Here is a 17,515-nt window from a genome sequence, read left to right as displayed (position 1 = left end):
CGCACACCAGTCCTTCGCCCTTTCCTGCCTCACAGCGGGACCTGCGTGGGAGGCGGACTCAGGGCCTGGGCAGCGCAGGCCCCTCAGCGCAGCCCCGTCCCCGGAGCCGGGATCCCCTGCAGTCGGTGCCCCTGTCTTTCGGGCCGATAGCTGACTTACTGTCATAAATTCGCCACTCACTACCGAGAGCCAACTGTGCGCTAAGCATTAGTACGACTCTGAGAAGCTGCTTTTGCCTTTTAAAAAAGGACGTATTTGCACAACCACATCCTGAAACAGCCAGGCCTGCCTCCTGGGCGTTCCGTTGGAGCTTAGACAGTAAGCCCTCGTGCACCTCACAGAAGCAGGGAAATGTGAGGTCCCGGAGAGAGGGGCCACCCTGACCATGGACCCGGAGTCAGAGCTCCTGTCTGTCGGGACACAGGCCCCATGGAGCTCCTGACACGCCACATCTGCGGGTGAGGGGCCTGGTTCCCAGGAAAAGCAGAGCTCCTGCAGTAAACGGGCTGCAGGACCACCAGTGCCCTGGAGAAGGAGGCCGCCTGAGTCCCGTCCCCCACCTCACCCCATGGCCTGAGTCTGTGGGCATCTTCGTGGGCAGGCCACCTCCTGCAGCGCCCGGCCTGCGATGGTCCAGCCTTGCGTCCAGCACTCTCTTCGGACTCGCTCCTTGCCACCGAGCAATGCCAGAGCCTCCTCCCACCTGCCTCCTCCCGCCCGGCCGCTGCTCCGGGAAGGCTCCTGACTGTGGGCGCCAGGCCGACGGGGAGAACCGGCTGGTGCTCTGGCCAGCATCACCACCTCATGCTTCTCTGTAAACCAGGACCATTCAGGTCCTGCGGAAACCTCCGGGCGCGGCCAGCGACAGCTTCGTGCTTGGACCTTTGAAGGCGGAGAGCATGCCAAGCCTTTTCCAGCCCGGCACCAGGCTGCGTGGGAACGCCATGTGCCCACCTGCTGGGCCGCAGCCCCAGCTCCCTGATTTCTCAGCACGGCTCCTGGCCCCGCCTGGGGGGGGGCGGGGGGGCGCCCGGCTGACTGCGCCCGGCTGCCCAGCGGGCTCCTTACAGATTCCCAGGCTGCTTCCTGGGCCTACGGTGGTGGGGCCAGGAGGCAAATTTTTAAAATTGATTTCAGGAGGAAGGGAGAGGGAACAAGAATTGGAAGCATCAATGATGAGAGAATCATTGGTCCAATGCCTCCTGCATGCCCCCTGCTGGGGATCGAGCTCGAAACCCAAGCCCACAACCCGGGCATGTGCCCTTGACCAGAATCTAACCCGGGACCCTTCAGTCCGCAGGCCGAGGCTCTATCCACTGAGCCAAACCAGCCAGGCGGAAGCGAATGTTGAGTGACACAGCCGGGCACTCTGATGCAGCAAGCGCAGCAGCTGCAGCGGGAAACCATTGGTGCACCTCAGAGCTCCAAGTCAATGAAGGCACAGCTGGGCTGGCCTCCCTACACCCTGCATGGCGATTCTGGCATTCAGGCTATTCTGAGTCGTCCTGTTATAATGCCTTCGTCACAGGATGTTTAGATCACCAGCTCCGCTCCCTCCCAGCCCCCAGAGCAGAAGCTGCCGGAGCGGCACACAGCCAGTGAGTGTGAACCACGGAGAGGCTTGGACAAATGGCACTTCATCTAACCAGGTCTCAGCAGCCCTTTAAAACGCAACAGAGCCAGGAGAACCAAGATGGCAGCGTAAGCAAATGCCTGAACTCGCCGCCCCACAACCACATCACAATTACAACTAAATACCGAACACCATCAGAACCGCGGGAAAGCTGGCTGGCTGGAAGTCCGACGCTAGAGAGGTCAAGAAGGAAGCGCACTGAGACCCGTGGGAGGCGCGGAGGCGGCAGAGCGGGCTGGTCCAGCGCCCACGTGGCCGCTGTTTTAATCGGGAGGGAGATGGCCTCGGCAGAGGCCGCCCGGAGGAGCCAGGGGTCCAGCCCCACACCAGGCCCCCAGCCCAGGCTCCCAGAGCTGGGAAAGAAGTCCCTCCGGGCAGTAAGATCTACGGGCTGTAAAAACCAGTGCGGGTTGGGGCTGAGGGACACACAGGCTGCTGGAGACCCAGCTGCTCCTCTTAAAAGGCCGGCACCACGAACTGAATTTACAAGCTTCCTCTTCCTCTCGGCTCCAGTGCTGGGCGAGGCTCTGGGGGACCCAGACACATACGGGAGAAACTGGACTGCCTGGCATCGGGGCAGGAACTTGGGGGCGGCTTTCTTCCAGACGGAGGTGCTTGCAGTGGTCATTGTTCCCATGCAGGGACCTTCCCAGTGCAGGGCTGACTGGCAGCCATTGCTGTTTGCTCAGCCCTGGTGATTCCCTGAGACCCCGCCCACCCAATTTACACCCCACCCAAGCTGTATGCAGCGGCTTTTGCATATGAATGGACTGTCCTTTCTCAGGCTTAAAACCTGTCAAACAAATTGCAGCTGGGTCAGGGAGCCCCAACCCTATCATTAAAAGGCCCAAGGCCCAGCACCAGCCCAGCCTGCCTTGCTTCCCAGCTGGGCCTCATCTAGGCACTTCCAAACCCCAAACAAAGAGGAGGAATCTGCAGATCTCTCTGTAGCTCCTGCTGGGTGGCCCCAGGCACTGGCTGACTTTGCACCTCCCTGGAGACCCAAGAGCCAGTGTACCCAGTGGTCAGAGTGAGACCATAATAGAGTACAACTCTACATATCTATAAGCGACAAACTCAAGGGGCAGACTCAATGATCACCAAAGCCCCACTGAAGCAAGTCCTGCCCTATAAAAGAGTCTCCTGCACAGCAGCCCTCCCACTGTAGTCACAGCTGGTCCCCATATCCAACTGGCCTGGAGGTCAGTTCCTCCCAATGACACCAACAGAAATCAAGGCTCAACTACAACAAGACTGTGCGCACAGTCCACAAAGGGGTGCACCAAGAGTGTCCACCTCAGGTGACTGGGGAGGCTGAACCACTGGGCCCTATAGGACACCAACCACACAAAGCCACTCTATCAACTCACGGAGACTTAGCAGCTACCTAATACATAGAAACAAACACAGGGAAGCAGCCAAAATGAGGAGACAAAGAAACAAGTCACAAATGAAAGAAATGGAAGAAAGCAAACTATTGGATATAGAGTTCAAAAACCACAGTTATAAGGTTACTTGAGAATCTTCTAGAAACCTCCAAGGGACTTAGTGAGATTTTCAAGGATCTTAGTGAGAATGCCAAAAAAATGGAAAAGGACCAGTCAGAAATTAAGCATACACTGACTGATGTAAAGAATAATATACAGGGATTCAACAATAGACTAGAAGATCCCAAGAATCAAATCAATGATTTGAAATATGAGGAAGCAAAAAACACCCAACCAGAAGAGCAAAAAGAAAAAATAATCTAAAAATATGAAGATAGTCTAAGGAGCCTTTGGTACAACTTCATGTGTACCAACATCTGAATTATGAGTGTGCCAGAAGATAAGAGAGAGCAAGATATTAAAAACCTATTTGAAGAAATAAAGACAGAAAGTTTCCCCTACCTGTTGAAAGAAATAGACTTACAAGTCCAGGAAGCGCACAGAACCCCAAACAAGACGAACCCAAAGAGGACCACACCAATACACATCATAATTAAAATGCCAAGGGCAAAAGACAAAGAGAGAATCTTAAAAGCAGCAAAAGAAAAGCAGTTAGTTACCTACAAGAGAGCACCCATACGACTGTCATCTGATTTCTCAGCAGAAACTATGCAGGCCAGAAGAGAGTGACAAGAAATATTTAAAGTGGTGAATAGCAAGAACCTACAACCAAGATTATTCTACCCAGCAAAGCTATCATTTAGAATTGAAGGTCAGATAAAGAGCTTCACAGACAAGAAAAAGCTAAAGGAGTTCATCACCACCAAACCAGTATTATATGAAATGCTGAAGGGTATTCTTTAAGCAGAGGAAGAAAAAGAAAATAGTAAAGATAAAAAATATGAACAACAAAGTGGCAACAAACACATATCTATCAACAATTTAATCTAAAAATCAAACGAATAATAAATCTGATGAACAGGATAAACTGGTGAATGGAATAGAATCAGAGGCATGGAAATGGAACAGACTGACAATTCTCAGAGGGAAGGGACTGTGGGGAGGGGGGCGAGAAGAGATTAAAAAAAAGATTTTATATGCATGTATGTATTACCTATGGACACAGACAATAGGGTGGCAAGGGCCTGGAGCAGGGTGGGAACCGGGTGGGGGGGAGCTATGGGGGGAAAAAGAGGGACCTCTGTAATAACCTATAATAATAAAAGCCTAAACGACCACCGCAACCGAACGGACAACCGAGCAGGCTGCGTGGGGCGACCAGGCCAGCAGAGGGGGTTCAGTGGGGGACGACCAAATGACTGAGCAGCAGGCTGCGTGGGGCGACCAGGCCAGCAGGGGGGTCAGTGTGGGAGCCCCTTTCACATCCCGTGTGGTTCAGGGTTCCTGTTCAGGGTTCGGGTTCTGGAGAAGGCCGCACACAAATGAAAAGAGACTAGAAAAGTATTAATTTGGTGATATTGGGGGCCAGGCGGGAGCCCAAGAGAGGATTACACACCGCTCTGGCCTTGCTATCCCTTTTATTGAGACTATGGGAAACACCCATAGCCCTTAGGCAGGAAATTCCAATAACAGAAATTTACATAAGACAAACAGAGGTGGAGGCGGCTTCAGCTAACAATGTCTCAACTAAGCAGTGAGTGGTTAGAGCAATTAAGGGTGTTGACCAGCCTTCCGGGCTTCCTGTCCACATCTCTCTATTAGTGAGACAATGATTGGTTTCCAGCAAAGGAGCAACCAAACAACCGAACAGCAGGCTGTGTGGGGTGACCAGGCCCACAGGGAGGGCAGTTGGGGGCAACCAGGCCAGCGGGACGGGGGGCAGTTAGGGGTGACCAGACTGGCAGGGGAGGCAATTGTGGGTGACCAAGCCAGCAGGGGGGCCAGTAAGGGGCAACCAGGACAGCAAGGGGGGGGGAGGGAGTAGGGGGAACCAGGCTGGCAGGGGGGACAGTTGGGGGTGACCAGGCCAGCAAGGGGGGCAGTTGGGGATGATCAGGCAGGAAGGCAGGTGAGCAGTTAGGATCCAGTGGTCCCGGGTTGTGAGAGGGATCCTGTATTGGAGAGGGTTCACTGGGCTGAGGGGAGCCCCCTCCCCCCCCCGTGCATGAATTTTGTGCACCGGACCTCTAGTCTCAACAATAAAGATTAATTTAAAAAAAATGCAACAGAGCCAATTGTATTTTTAATCACATCTCTCTACTCCCTCCCTAGCTCCCCACTGTCCCATGTGGCTCCCTCTAGCAGTCCCGGGACATAAAGTTCCAAAAATGCTGAGCACATGCCCAAACCAGCGCCTTCATACATATGTCTGTTTGCTGTTAATATTGCATGGTTGTACACTAAAATAAAAACTTCAATAAGAAGATAATAGTGGAAACCTGAAACACTCGTCAGAAAGATTATATGCACCCCTATGTTCATAGCAGCACAATTTACAATGGCTGAGACTTGGAAACAACCTAAGTGCCCATCAGCAGATAATGGGATAAAAAAACTATGGTACATCTACACAATGGAATACTACCCAGCAATAAAAAAGAAAGAACTCTTACCATTTGCAACAGCATGGATGGACCTGGAGAGTGTTATGCTAAGTGAAATAAGCCAGTCAGAGAAAGATAAATATCACATGATCTTACTCATATGTGGAATCTAATGAACCCAATAAACTGATGATCAAAAATAGATCCAGAGTCATAGAAGCATGAACAGACTTGAACTTCAGAGGGAAGACAGGGGAGGGTGGGTGGGAAGAGATCAACCAATGAACTTGTGGGCATATATGCACAACCCGTGGACACAGACAAAGGGGTGGTGAGGGCCTGCGGGGGGAGGACAGGAGCTATTGGAAGAGGTTAATGGGGGAAAGGAGGACCTATGCAATACTTTCAACAATAAAGATTAAAAGAAGAAGAAGAAGAAGGAGGAAGAGGAGGGGAAGAAGGCAGAGGAGAAGAAGGAGGAGGAGAAGATAATAGAGGCATCATTGTCATGAATCCATTAATAAGACCAAATTTTGGAGCTGATCACTGTGCACCACAAAACCTCTGAGGCTGTCATCACACAATCGCAAGAACAGAGACCAGGAGACAGCTGCCAGGGGAGATGGCTGAATGGGGTGACTCACCCACACAATGGACACTGTGCAGCGCTGACAAACAGTAAGAAAGCTTCTGTGCCCGTGTTTGGGGAAATGTTTTAGATACAATGTTAATTGAAAAATAAAAGCAAAATGCAGACTCCAGATGACATACTGTGCATTTATTATATCTGCACTTCGGGAAGGATATGTTTTTTAAAATGATGTTGCCTGCCTTTGAGGAGAGCGGAGTGGCGGTGTGTGTGTGTAGGAAAGAATGGGTGGGAGGGGGTTCTCATATGCTCTTCCGTACTTTAGTTAGTGCGTTACCGATTCCAAACATTAAAGTAAAAACATGTCAGCAGCTCCTCGGACATTCCTCACAGCCTGGCCCCAGCGCCAGTCCTCGCTCCCACCTCAAGTGAAGAAGCTGGAACCGCCTCCGGCCCCCTAGCCGGAGAAGGGCTGACCCCTCAGGACGTGGCAAAGGGGGAAACGAACAGCAAGAAGCGACTGAACATGTTGATGGAGCACAAAATGAAACAGACAACTTCATGAACAAGCCAGTGAGGAGATTTTGAAAGTAGAACAGAAACATAGCAAACTCCGCCAACCATTTCTTCAGAAGAGGTCAGAATTGATCGCCAAAGTCCCACATCTGGGGTAACAACATTTGTCAACCATCCACAGTGTCTGCACCGCCTGGGGAAGAGGATGAAGAGGCGCGGCATTGGTGGACAAGAGTTGAAGGGACAGAATTTGAAGATATTAAATCAGGTTACAGAATAGATTTTTATTTTGATGAAAATCCTTACTTCGGAAGTAAAGTTCTCTCACAGAGCTTCATCTGAATGAGGGTGGGGATCCATCTCTAAGTCCACTGACATCAAATGGAAATCTGGAAAGGTTTGATGAAACGTTCAAGTCAAACACAGAATAGGGCCCACAGGAAGAGACCATGAGGAAGCAGAGAGCTTCTTGACCTGGTTTAGTGGCCATTCTGACGCAGGAGCAGATGAGTTGGGAGAAGTCATCGAAGATGACATTTGGCCAAATCCTTTACAGTACTACTTGGTTCCTGACATGGATGATGAAGAAGGGGAAGGAGAAGATGATGATGATGATGATGAAGAGGAAGGGTTGGAAGATATTGATGAAGAAGGGGTGAGGATGAAGGTGATGAAGATGAAGATGATGATGAGGGGGACGAAGGAGAGGAGGATGAAGGAGAACAGGACTAATGAACACTGATGGATTCCAACCTTTTTTAGTTTTCTCCAGTCCCTGGGAGCAAGTTGCAGTGTTTTTTCCTTTTTCTTTTGTCCCCTCTTGTGCTCAGTCGCCCTGTTTTTGAGGTCTCTCTTCTCTCCTTTACACCATGGTTCTCCCCTTCTTTTGGCGGGGAGGGGGGATGTACCTTGAGCAGAATACAGTGGGAAAAGATCTTTGCCCCTTTCTGTTCCAAATTCATTTTTATCCCCTCCTGCCTCAAAAAAAATTAATGGAACCAGCACCCCCGTGCTCTGTGGGAAGAGGAAAGCCTTCTGTTCCCTCAGCTCTGCGGGAGCTGGAGGCGCGAGGCCCGTGAGGAGGGCACAGAATTCTCGCTCCCCCCTTCTCTGTACACTGGCTCAGAGGTTACATGTGCCGCTATGTGAATACGGACCGTTCGCATTTGCCAACATTTCTCTTGTTTAGAAAAAAACTGTAAAAAGGGGGGGGGGCGTTATAGAAGGTCACAAAGGGTGGGTTTGAGACATTCGGTGGGTTAAGTGGGCATTTTGACAACACGGCCCCTCCTTTGGCGTTTACCTGTGATGTTTAACGGACATCCTCGCCGTCTAAGATGACACTTTTCCAATAACATTCTCTCCTGATGACGAGTGAGTGAGACCTGCCCCTCGATGGGAGCATAGGCAGGCCCTGTGGGGTCTTATTCGGAACTGACATTTCTCTATTGTAATTTCATTCCTGTTTATTTTTAAATTTTATTTTTTGTTTCACGGGAAAGGAAAGATGATGCTCAGTTTTAAACGTTAAAAGTGTATAGGTTGCTTTGTTACAATAGAACTAAATGTGTACACAAAGAAAAAAACCATGTGTCCATTAGCAACTCTTAAGTACCATGTGGGAATGCAGGTGATCCGCATGGAGCTAAACATAAAGGTATTTATTTTAGCTTTAATCTGGTTTTACTTTTTTTTTTGCAACAGCTTCGCCTCTCTAATTACGTTTTGCTCACGTTAATTTAGACCAGTGGTCAGCAAACTCATTAGTCAACAGAGCCCAATATCAACAGGACAACGATTGAAATTTCTTTTGAGAGCCAAATTTTTTAAACTTAAACTTCTTCTAACGCCACTTGTTCAAAATAGACTCTCCCAGGCCGTGGTCTTTTGTGGAAGAGCCACACTCAAGGGGCCAAGGAGCCGCATGTGGCTCGCGAGACGCAGTTTGCCGACCACGGATTTAGACCAAACCTGAGTTACATGAGCACACACAGCTGGACAGGAGAGGGAAGCAGCTAGGAGTGAGTCACAGGAGGAACATTTGTGTAATGAGGGATGTTTAGGACTTGAAGGTGACAGAGTTAAAGTCAACACCCTGGGATTTGCATACTCTTACTAACCGTCGTCAAAAGTCAGCCTAAAGTTATGGCAGTGGATTGCAGAAAATAGCCCACGCCTTCCCCCTGTGTAGCCACACCCTGACCTTTTGACTAGTAGCTCTTCCCATCAAGCAATAGACTCTATTTCCCTATTGCTTGACCCTGGCCTGCCCGCTGGCCTTCTCTGGCTAATAGACTGAAGCAAAAGCGAGGGTGTGCTCGCCCAGCCTGGCACGGAGAGGCCTTGCACCTGCACTGCCCTCGGAGAGCCCTGCCTTGGACATGAGCCCGGACCTGGGCTCCAGTTAGGAGGGGGACCACGGGGCCCTCGTGGAGGTTTCAGGGATGAGACAGCCCCGCTGAGATCAGCCAAGTCTACCAGCGACCGAGCGCAGACAGTGGAGAGTCCACCCAGGGTCAGAGCTGTGCAGCTGACCCAGAACTCATGACGTAAACGCTACTGGTTAAGCCACTGGGCTTTGTGGTTGTTTCTGAGGAGCCTCATTGCAGCAACACATGACTGACAGAACTCTGCCCTCCTCACTTCGCTTCCTTCCTCCCCGAGAATCTACGATCGCCTTCTGATACCACCCTCCGTCTCCATCAGGTGTCAGATCTTTCATGCACAGTCCCTGGCCTCCAGGAGTGGACAGTCAGGTGGGGAGGCAGGTGGATAGGACTGAAGTGTGCGGTGGCCATACTAAGTGTATAGGAGGGGAGCACTAGCCCAGCCCGGAGTTCAGCAGTTTACCGGCGCTTGAGAGAAACGCTCACCTGTCCGAATTCAAATAATGGGCCCAGAGACAGAAGTGTGGCAAAAACGAGACCTTGAATGTGTTCTTGCAAACGCCGGTGTCGGGTTGAACAGGCACACGGAGCAGATTGAAGGGTCCCAGGTTTGATTCCAGTCAAGGGCATGTGCCTGGGTTGCAGGCTCCATCCCCAGTAGGGGGCATGCAAGAGGCAGTCAATCAACGATTCTCTCTCATCATTGATGTTTCTATCTCTCTCTCCCTGTCCCTTCCTCTCTGAAACCAACCCATCAATCCTATCTAATAAAAGGGTAATATGAAAATTAACCGTCACTCCGCTACAAAGATGGCGGCGCCCGTAGTGGCCAGGGTGGGACGCTGGCATCGTAGCCCCGGCAACAAGGCCAGCTTCCCAGGCCGGGCTGTGGAGGGAGGGAGGGCCTCTGGGCAGGGGGCACACGCCCGGGGTGGGGGCGGCTCGGAGCACCCCTCACCCCAGCGGACAGGGCTCGGCGGCGAGCGAGCAGCGGAGAGCTACCAGCGGTGGTGGGTGTGGTGGCCCGGCTGCCGGGAGGCCGGATTTCAGCTTCTGGGGCCTGCGCTGAGGCAACTGGTGGTGCCGGCAACTGCAGGGGCGCATCCGAGGCTGGGGCACTGGGAGACGTGGGACGGCAGCCCAGGAGGCGATGCCCGGAGGATCTGGCTGCCGCCGCCGCTGCCTCCTACGAGATGTATCCTAGCCTAGGTGTGCGGGAAGCGGGTTCAGGAACCTCTCCCTTTGCCGCGCCCAGAGCCCAGGCCGGCCAGCGCCCCAGAGGAGACCCCTGCCAGGATCGGGGGTCATGGCCAGTCTCCAAACCTCCAGTGACCCTAACCCAGGCCAGCCAGCGCCCCAGAGGAGACCCCTGCCAGGGTTGGTGTCGTGGCCGGCCTTCAAACTGTGGCGGCCCCTAGCCCAAGGAGGCCTCCTGGCCGAGGACGCCCGAGTCTGTTCCTGACCTGGGGCCGGGCTCTCCCCGCGAGGGACTCAGAAGCCGCCAGAGTCTAACTACCAGTCTCGGGAGGTGGGAGTGCATCCACTGTCCACCAAAAAGCAGGGCCATCAAACCGCTCAGTCTCAGTGCAGGCACAGGTCCGTGGCTGACGGGGTGGAGGCCAGACCAAAACAAGACAGCAGAAACACCCTGCCCACCTGGGCGGGGCAGCTGCAGTCCACGTGGCCTGGGCAGTGTAGAAAGTGCTACCTTCTCCCGGGGCCTGTGCTGGCACCGCCGCCTCGCTCACCCTCAAGCCCCCCCTGAGTCCTGACAGCGAAGTGTGCAGGGCATCCTGCAGGAGTTGTGCCGTTCTGGGTGCTTTTGCCCAAAGACACCCTTTGGGATGAATTCAGAGCCACATCTCACTTCCCATGAGACTGGAAGAACCATGTGAAAGGATTTCGACAAAAGCTTTCCACATCTCTGTTTATTCTTTTGAATCCATAAAACGACCTTAAAAAAAGCATTCGGGCCACCTAAGAGAGAATGCACTTTCTGCCAGAGCACGCAGGATTCTTTTGCCCAACAGGTTAAAGGAAGCGGAGAGCTGGCACAGTGGAAATAGCCCTGGTATCCTATGAGGAGACCAGGGGAATGGGGTTGCAGAAATTCCACAAGCCTCTTGCCACCTTCTCCTTCGCAAACCACACCATCCAGATCCACCAGGACTGGAGGCAACTGGGAGTCATAGCCGTGATTTGGGAGGCAGTAAGCAAATCCTGGGGGGCCTCTGAAAACATCTGCAATTGATTATAAGACTGGTCTTTATTTAAAAAGAAATAAAAGAACAGCTTTGTTGAGATCTAATTCATATACTGTACATGTCACCTAAAGTGTACAATGAACTGGTTTTTTAAAGTAAATTCAGAGTGGTACAACCATCACCATGCTCAATTTTTAAATATCTTCACGACCCATCCCCTCCAAAAACAACTTCTACCCACTAGAATCACTTTCCTGATCATCTTCCCCAAAATAGATTGCACTTTAAGGGTGGGTAAAGGAAAGTTGAGGGAAGTTAAAACACTGCACAAAGGATATTGTCAAATGACAAAGCCCAAAGTGAAGATCATGTGTTTTCTTTAAAAAAAAAAAAAATTTTTTTTAAATTTATTTCAGAGAGAAAGGGAGAGGGAGAGAGAGATAGAAACATCAATGATAAGAATCACTGATCAGCCCTAACCAGTTTGGCTCAGTGGATAGAGCGTCAGCCTGTGGACTGAAAGGTCCCAGGTTTGATTCCAGTCAAGGGCATGTACCTTGTTTGCGGGCACATCCCCAGTGTGTGCAGGAGGCAGCTGATCGAAGTTTCACTCTCATCAGATGTTTCCAACTCTCTATCCCTCTCCCTTCCTCTCTGTAAAAAATCAATAAAATATATATTTTTTAAAAAGAATCACTGATCAGCTGCCTCTCATAGGCCCCCTACTGGGGATGGAGCCCACAACCCAGGCATGTGCCCCTGACCAGAATCAAACCTGGACTCTTCAGTCCACAGGCCGTGCTCTCTCCATTAACCCAAACTGAACAGGGCCATGTGTTTTCTTCAAGTTCTGTGGTTGTAATGGTCCCCAAATCTATACTAATAAAAGGGTAATATGCTAATTAGAGTGGACGTCTTCTGGACATCCTTCCAGACAAAGCCGCAGGGGCTGCAAGAGCTGAGGCTCAGGCCAGCAGTGGCAGCAGCAGCGGGATAATGGGGGTGGTGCCCCCAGAGGGAGGCCAGACTGGGGGCCAAGGCACAGGCAGTTTGGGGTGATCAGGCCGATAGGGGAGGGCAGTTGGGGGCTATTGGGCCAGCAGGAGAGGGCAGATGGGGGTGACAGGCTGGCAGGGGAGCAAGGTAGAGGTGATCAGGTCGGCAGGCAGTGGGGTTAGGGGAAATCAGGTAGGCAGGCAGGTGAGTGGTTAGGAGCCAGCGGTTCCGGATTGTGAGAGGGATGTCCAACTTCCGGCAGTCGGAAGTTGGACATCCCCTGAGGGGTCCCAGATTGGAGAGGGTGCAGACTGGGCTGAGGGGCACCTCCCCCCCAGTGCATGAATTTCATGCACCAGGCCTCTACTCCTATCTAATAAAAGAGAAACATGCAAATTGACTGTACCTCAGCCATGCCCACCCGCCAATCAGGAGCAAGTATGCAAATTAATCCAACCAAGATGGTAGCGGCCATGGAGCTGCAGCAAGCAGGAGGCTTGGGTTGCCCCCGGCGATGGAGGAAGCCAAGCTTCCCGACCGCCCTGGCCTGCCCTGGCCTCCACTCAAGGCTACAAAGTTTCAATTATAGAAGATAAATAAATCCCAGATACCAGGGCCTATGCTTGGATCACCAGGGGGCATGGCTGGCCTTCATACCACCATAGGCCCCTCACCCAGGCCACCCCAAGGGAACCCCCACCCTGATCCAGGACACCCTTCAGGGTAAACCAGCTGGCCCCCACCCGTGCACCAGGCCTCTATCCTATCTAATAAAAGAGTAATATGCAAATTGACTGTCACACAAGATGGCTGCCCCCATGTGGTTAAAGATGGTTTCCCCCATGTGGATACAAGATGGCTGCCACAAGATGGCCAGCAGGGGAGGGCAGTTGGGAGGGACCAGGCCTGCAAGGGAGGGCAGTTGGGAGTGATCAAGCCTGCAGGGAGGGCAGTTAGGGGTGACCAGGCTGGCAGGGGAGGGCAGTTGGGGGTGACTAGGCCTGCATGGGAGAGCAATTGGGGGGACCAGGCCAGCAGGGGTGGGCAGTTAGGGGCAATCGGGCTTGCAGGGGAGCAGTTAAGCATCGATCAGGCTGGCAGGGGAGTGGTTAGGGGTGATCAGGCTGGCAGGCAGAAGCGGTTAGGGGCAATCAGGAAGGCAGGCAGGTGAGTAGTTGGGAGCCAGCAGTCCTGGATTGTGAGAGGGGTCCCAGATTGGAGAGGGTGCAGGCTGGGCTGAGGGACACACCCCTAGTATATGTGTGTGTGTGTATATATATCTATCTCAATTAGGTCACTTTTTACAGAAATACTTTTGCATGTTATGCATTTAACAAGTCACCTTTACTGTAAAGATTAAAATGATGGGAAGTAAGATGCCCAGAAAACCTGGGCAGAACAGCTGCTTCCCATTGTAGATGTCCCAGCCTCAAGTTAGCTGCCCACTGCCTGCTGCCCAGACTCAGGGTGAAGTTGGAGGGAGCCCTGCTTCAGCCTGAATGCCCGCTGTCTTCCCTGGCAGCAGTCCCCTCCCCCCACCTCAGTCCCCTCCCCCTTCCCCCCCCCCCACCCCCGCGGTTAAGAGCGTGCAGAGCGTTTGCCAGGCTGGGACTGCCTGGGATGACACCACCATTTGCAAAGTAAAGAGTCTTTCTGAAGACAATGGAAAACCCACTCGGCCCCGCAGGGGAGAACCTGGCCCCTGATTAGCAGAGCAGGTATGCTTAGCGGGAGCTTCTCATGCAGTGGCAGCAGGCGCCGCCTGGATGCCGCTGAGTCTGGGGCATCCCACACACCCACCCTCCCCTGCCTTCCCTCCGAGATTCCACACTCTGTTCCATGCTTCCAAGTCTCTGGATCCACTCCGTTCATCAGTTTATTTTGTTAATTAGATTCCATACATGAGTGAGATCATGGGATACTTGTCTTTCTCCAACTTATTTCACTTAGCATGATACTCTCCAGGTCCCTCCCTGATGACTCAAAGGGTAAGAGATTCTTCTTTTTTCACTGCTGCATAGTATTCCATAGTGTAAATGTACCACAGCTTTTTTATCCATTCATCTGCTGATGGGCACTTGGGCTGAAAAATCTGAATCCTTACATTTTCCTGAATGGGCAAGAGAGAACAGAAATGGCTGGGCCTCCATTAACCCCATGGAGGTGCTCTAACATCATTGAAGGTGACTTAAGCCAGAACTGCTGAGTCTGTTACTGAATGCTGATGCTATACCACTGAGGGTGACATAAAGAGAGCAGACCTCAGCATTCATGCTGCTTCTGAACTCTGACTCAGAGAGAATGGTCTCCCTCCTGAAAGGGTGAAGGGCCATTCATAGGTGGGAACAGCTATGGCTGCTTTACATGACATCAAACCTCGAGCCCCTGCTCTCGCAACAGGAGCACCACTGACCTGGCTGAACTCTAAACAGTTATGTCTGATGCATCAGGGACAATAAGAGAAGAACTGGAAAAGGGAATTATTTTCAACAATAGAAAGTATTCTTAGAACTACAGGCCTATGAGTTTATAATAAGACCAAGCAATATAAACAAAGAGATTTTTAAAAAAATGTTTGTGGGCAATTTGAAGAGAAAAAGTTGATCTTTAGAAAGAGGCTTGCCCTAGCTGCTTTGGCTCAGTGGATAGAGTGTCAGCCTGTGGACTGAAGGGTCCCGGGTTCAATTCCCGTCAAGGGCACATGCCTGGGTTGTAAGCTCGATCCCCAGTAGGGGGCGTGCAGAGGCAGCCGATCAATGATTCTCTCTCATCATTGATGTTTCTATCTCTCTCTTCCTCTCCCTTCCTCTCTGAAATCAATAAAAAATATATTTTTTAAAAAAGAAAGAGGCCTAACAAAGATTACCACAAAAAAAGTAAAGGTAGAAATTGCAAATGACTCTCCAAAATCTCTTCTTCCCTTTTTTCCATAGTAACAGAAACTTCAGCAAAGCTGCTGGATACTATATCAGTTTCCTGTTATGACTGTAAAGAAGGTCACACACTGAGTGCCTACATCAACACAGATTTGTTATTTTACAGTTTGGAGGCTAAACGTCCGAAACCATCAGGTCTGTCTCTGCAGGAGTCTCCCAGGGGAGATCCGCTCTGTGCCATCCCTGGGTGGCTATAGAGACTGCCACACTCATTGGCTCGGGGCCCTTTTCATCTTCAAAGCCACCAGCAAGGCATCTTGAATGTGCCTCTCTCTCTCTCGGTGACCTCTGCTTCCATCCTCTGCCTTCTGATTTCCCGCTTCACTCTTAAAAGAGCCTCTGTGATTTCATCGGACTCACTGAAATTATAAGGACAATCTCCTCATCCCAATATTCTTAACTTAAAGTCACCTGAAAGGCCCTTTTGCTGCATAAGGTGACACATTCGCAGGTTCCAGAGGTTAGAACATGGGTCTCCTGCAAGAGAGGGAGTGGGCATTATTCAGTCCACCTGAGCTACCAAAAGTAAAAGCAAAACTTCCCAGCCTCCCTTGCAGCTAGGTTTAGGGCGCGTGAACCAGGTCTGGCAATGGATATGAGCAAAAGTGAAGTATATCCTGTCTGAGGCATGCCCTGAAATGAAGATGCATGTTATTTGCTAAAATCCGAACGAGCATGTTTAAACAAGGCAGACACAATTATATCCCACTTAATACATTATTCTTGGAGACCAGGGAATTATAATTGACAGAGTACCATATTTTTCCATGTATAAGATTTCCCCATGTATAAGACGGTCCCCACTTATCCAACCCCAAATTAAGAAATCAATATTTTAAACATTTTGCTGGTTTTCCTCTCAAGGCCTTCTTCTTTTTTGGCATCTTAAGGAGTTGTTCTTCCTGTTTTCTCCACTGTCTGATTGTACACTCAGTGGGAGGAGGTCCAAATTGTCTCTCTGCAGCTCTATGTCCATGCTCTTTTGCATAGCTGATTACATTCAGTTTGAGTTTTGCAGAGTAAGACCATCACTTACCAGGATTTATCTCTTTATTTTTTGACACCTTTATGGGCTCGGAAAGCTCGGTCCCTGTTGCAGCTGCACATTCTCCACCTCCACCTCCACCTCCACCTCCAATTATGGCATCAGCTGACATCAGTAACAATAAGGCTCGTGATTGGAGGAAGCCTGTTTGACAAAGTATGGGCAGCTACTCACCCATGCGGCTCCCTCCTCAGCTGACTTTTGTGTATAAGATGCCCCTCGATTTTCAGTCTAACAATTTTAGAAAAAAATAGCATCTTATACATGGAAAAATATAGTATTTGGGGACTTCAGCAGCATTTATTAAAATCTATGATTTTCCTGTGCTCAAGATAGAAAAATACCCATGGTGTGGGGAAGTGGGTTTTTGATATCTAAATCCAGCCTACCACCAGGAATGTTCAGGGCCTACTCAAGAAGGCAAATAATCCTTTCCACTAATATTTACAGGGTAAAATAAGATTGTTGTTAGAGTAATAAATTTGACAGTAAAATAGTAGTCAAGTTTTCAGGCTAATTTAAATTGGCTAATTGAAACAAGCGAATATTCTAGAAAAATTAATAGTACTGGACAAAAAGCAGTTCCTAAAGTGTTAACTAAAATTTTTATTGGTAGTTCATCTCATGATAAAATTGCATAACATATAATGAACCTAAAGCAGTCATATTATAGTGCAAAAAATTAAAATTTAAAAGCTATCAAGACTACATTATAAAATTTTCAAAAGCCTCCTAATATTTAAAACAAAAAAAGGGGGGATAGTAGAAGAATATCATGTAAGGAAAAATATCCTGTAAGTAAATTACATCTAGAAAATTTGTACTTTAGAAAATTAATTGTAATGCTAAAAGCAAGACACCCATGAAAAACACACATGGTGTCAAAACAAGCCAGAAGAAAATCATTTGGGCAAAAAATGAAAAAGGATCCCAAGTCAAATTTATAGAAAATATCCCTTTATTAACTTTTGGTCAAGAATATGTTTGTATATTTTCAGAAAACAACTCCGAGACCATGTGGATTCCAGCAACAGAGAGGAATCGACAGGACTACTCCAGCCATGAAGACAGAAGAGAAGCAGTCCAGAGATGGAAGACGCTGACGTCGCCTTGCCATACTAGCAGTCAGCAGCTGTGCGTCACTGCAGGTTGCCCAGGACCAAACCAGAGAGGGTCAGACCTGCATTACCACCATTTGACCACCATCCAGAACTGAAATATCATTGCTGACAAGTGCACATAAGGAACTGTTAGACATTGAAATTGGGTCTCAAAAGA

The 17,515-nt window shown here is 50.1% G+C and overlaps 1 pseudogene across 1 annotated transcript; it reads left to right on the top strand.

Annotated features, from left to right (window-relative positions):
- The first annotated feature begins 429 nt into the window (after positions 1–429).
- Positions 430–7,401, top strand: LOC307094255 (protein SET-like; annotated as a pseudogene). Its single transcript has 3 exons — positions 430–458; positions 824–933; positions 6,638–7,401. The product of its transcript is annotated as a protein SET-like (transcript).
- The last annotated feature ends 10,114 nt before the right edge of the window (positions 7,402–17,515 follow it).

The sequence above is a fragment of the Cnephaeus nilssonii genome (assembly GCF_951640355.1).
Source record: "Cnephaeus nilssonii genome assembly, chromosome: 22".
NCBI lineage: Eukaryota > Metazoa > Chordata > Mammalia > Chiroptera > Vespertilionidae > Cnephaeus > Cnephaeus nilssonii.
Note: the sequence above shows the minus strand (reverse complement) of the source record. Positions and strands in the feature narration are given on the sequence as shown.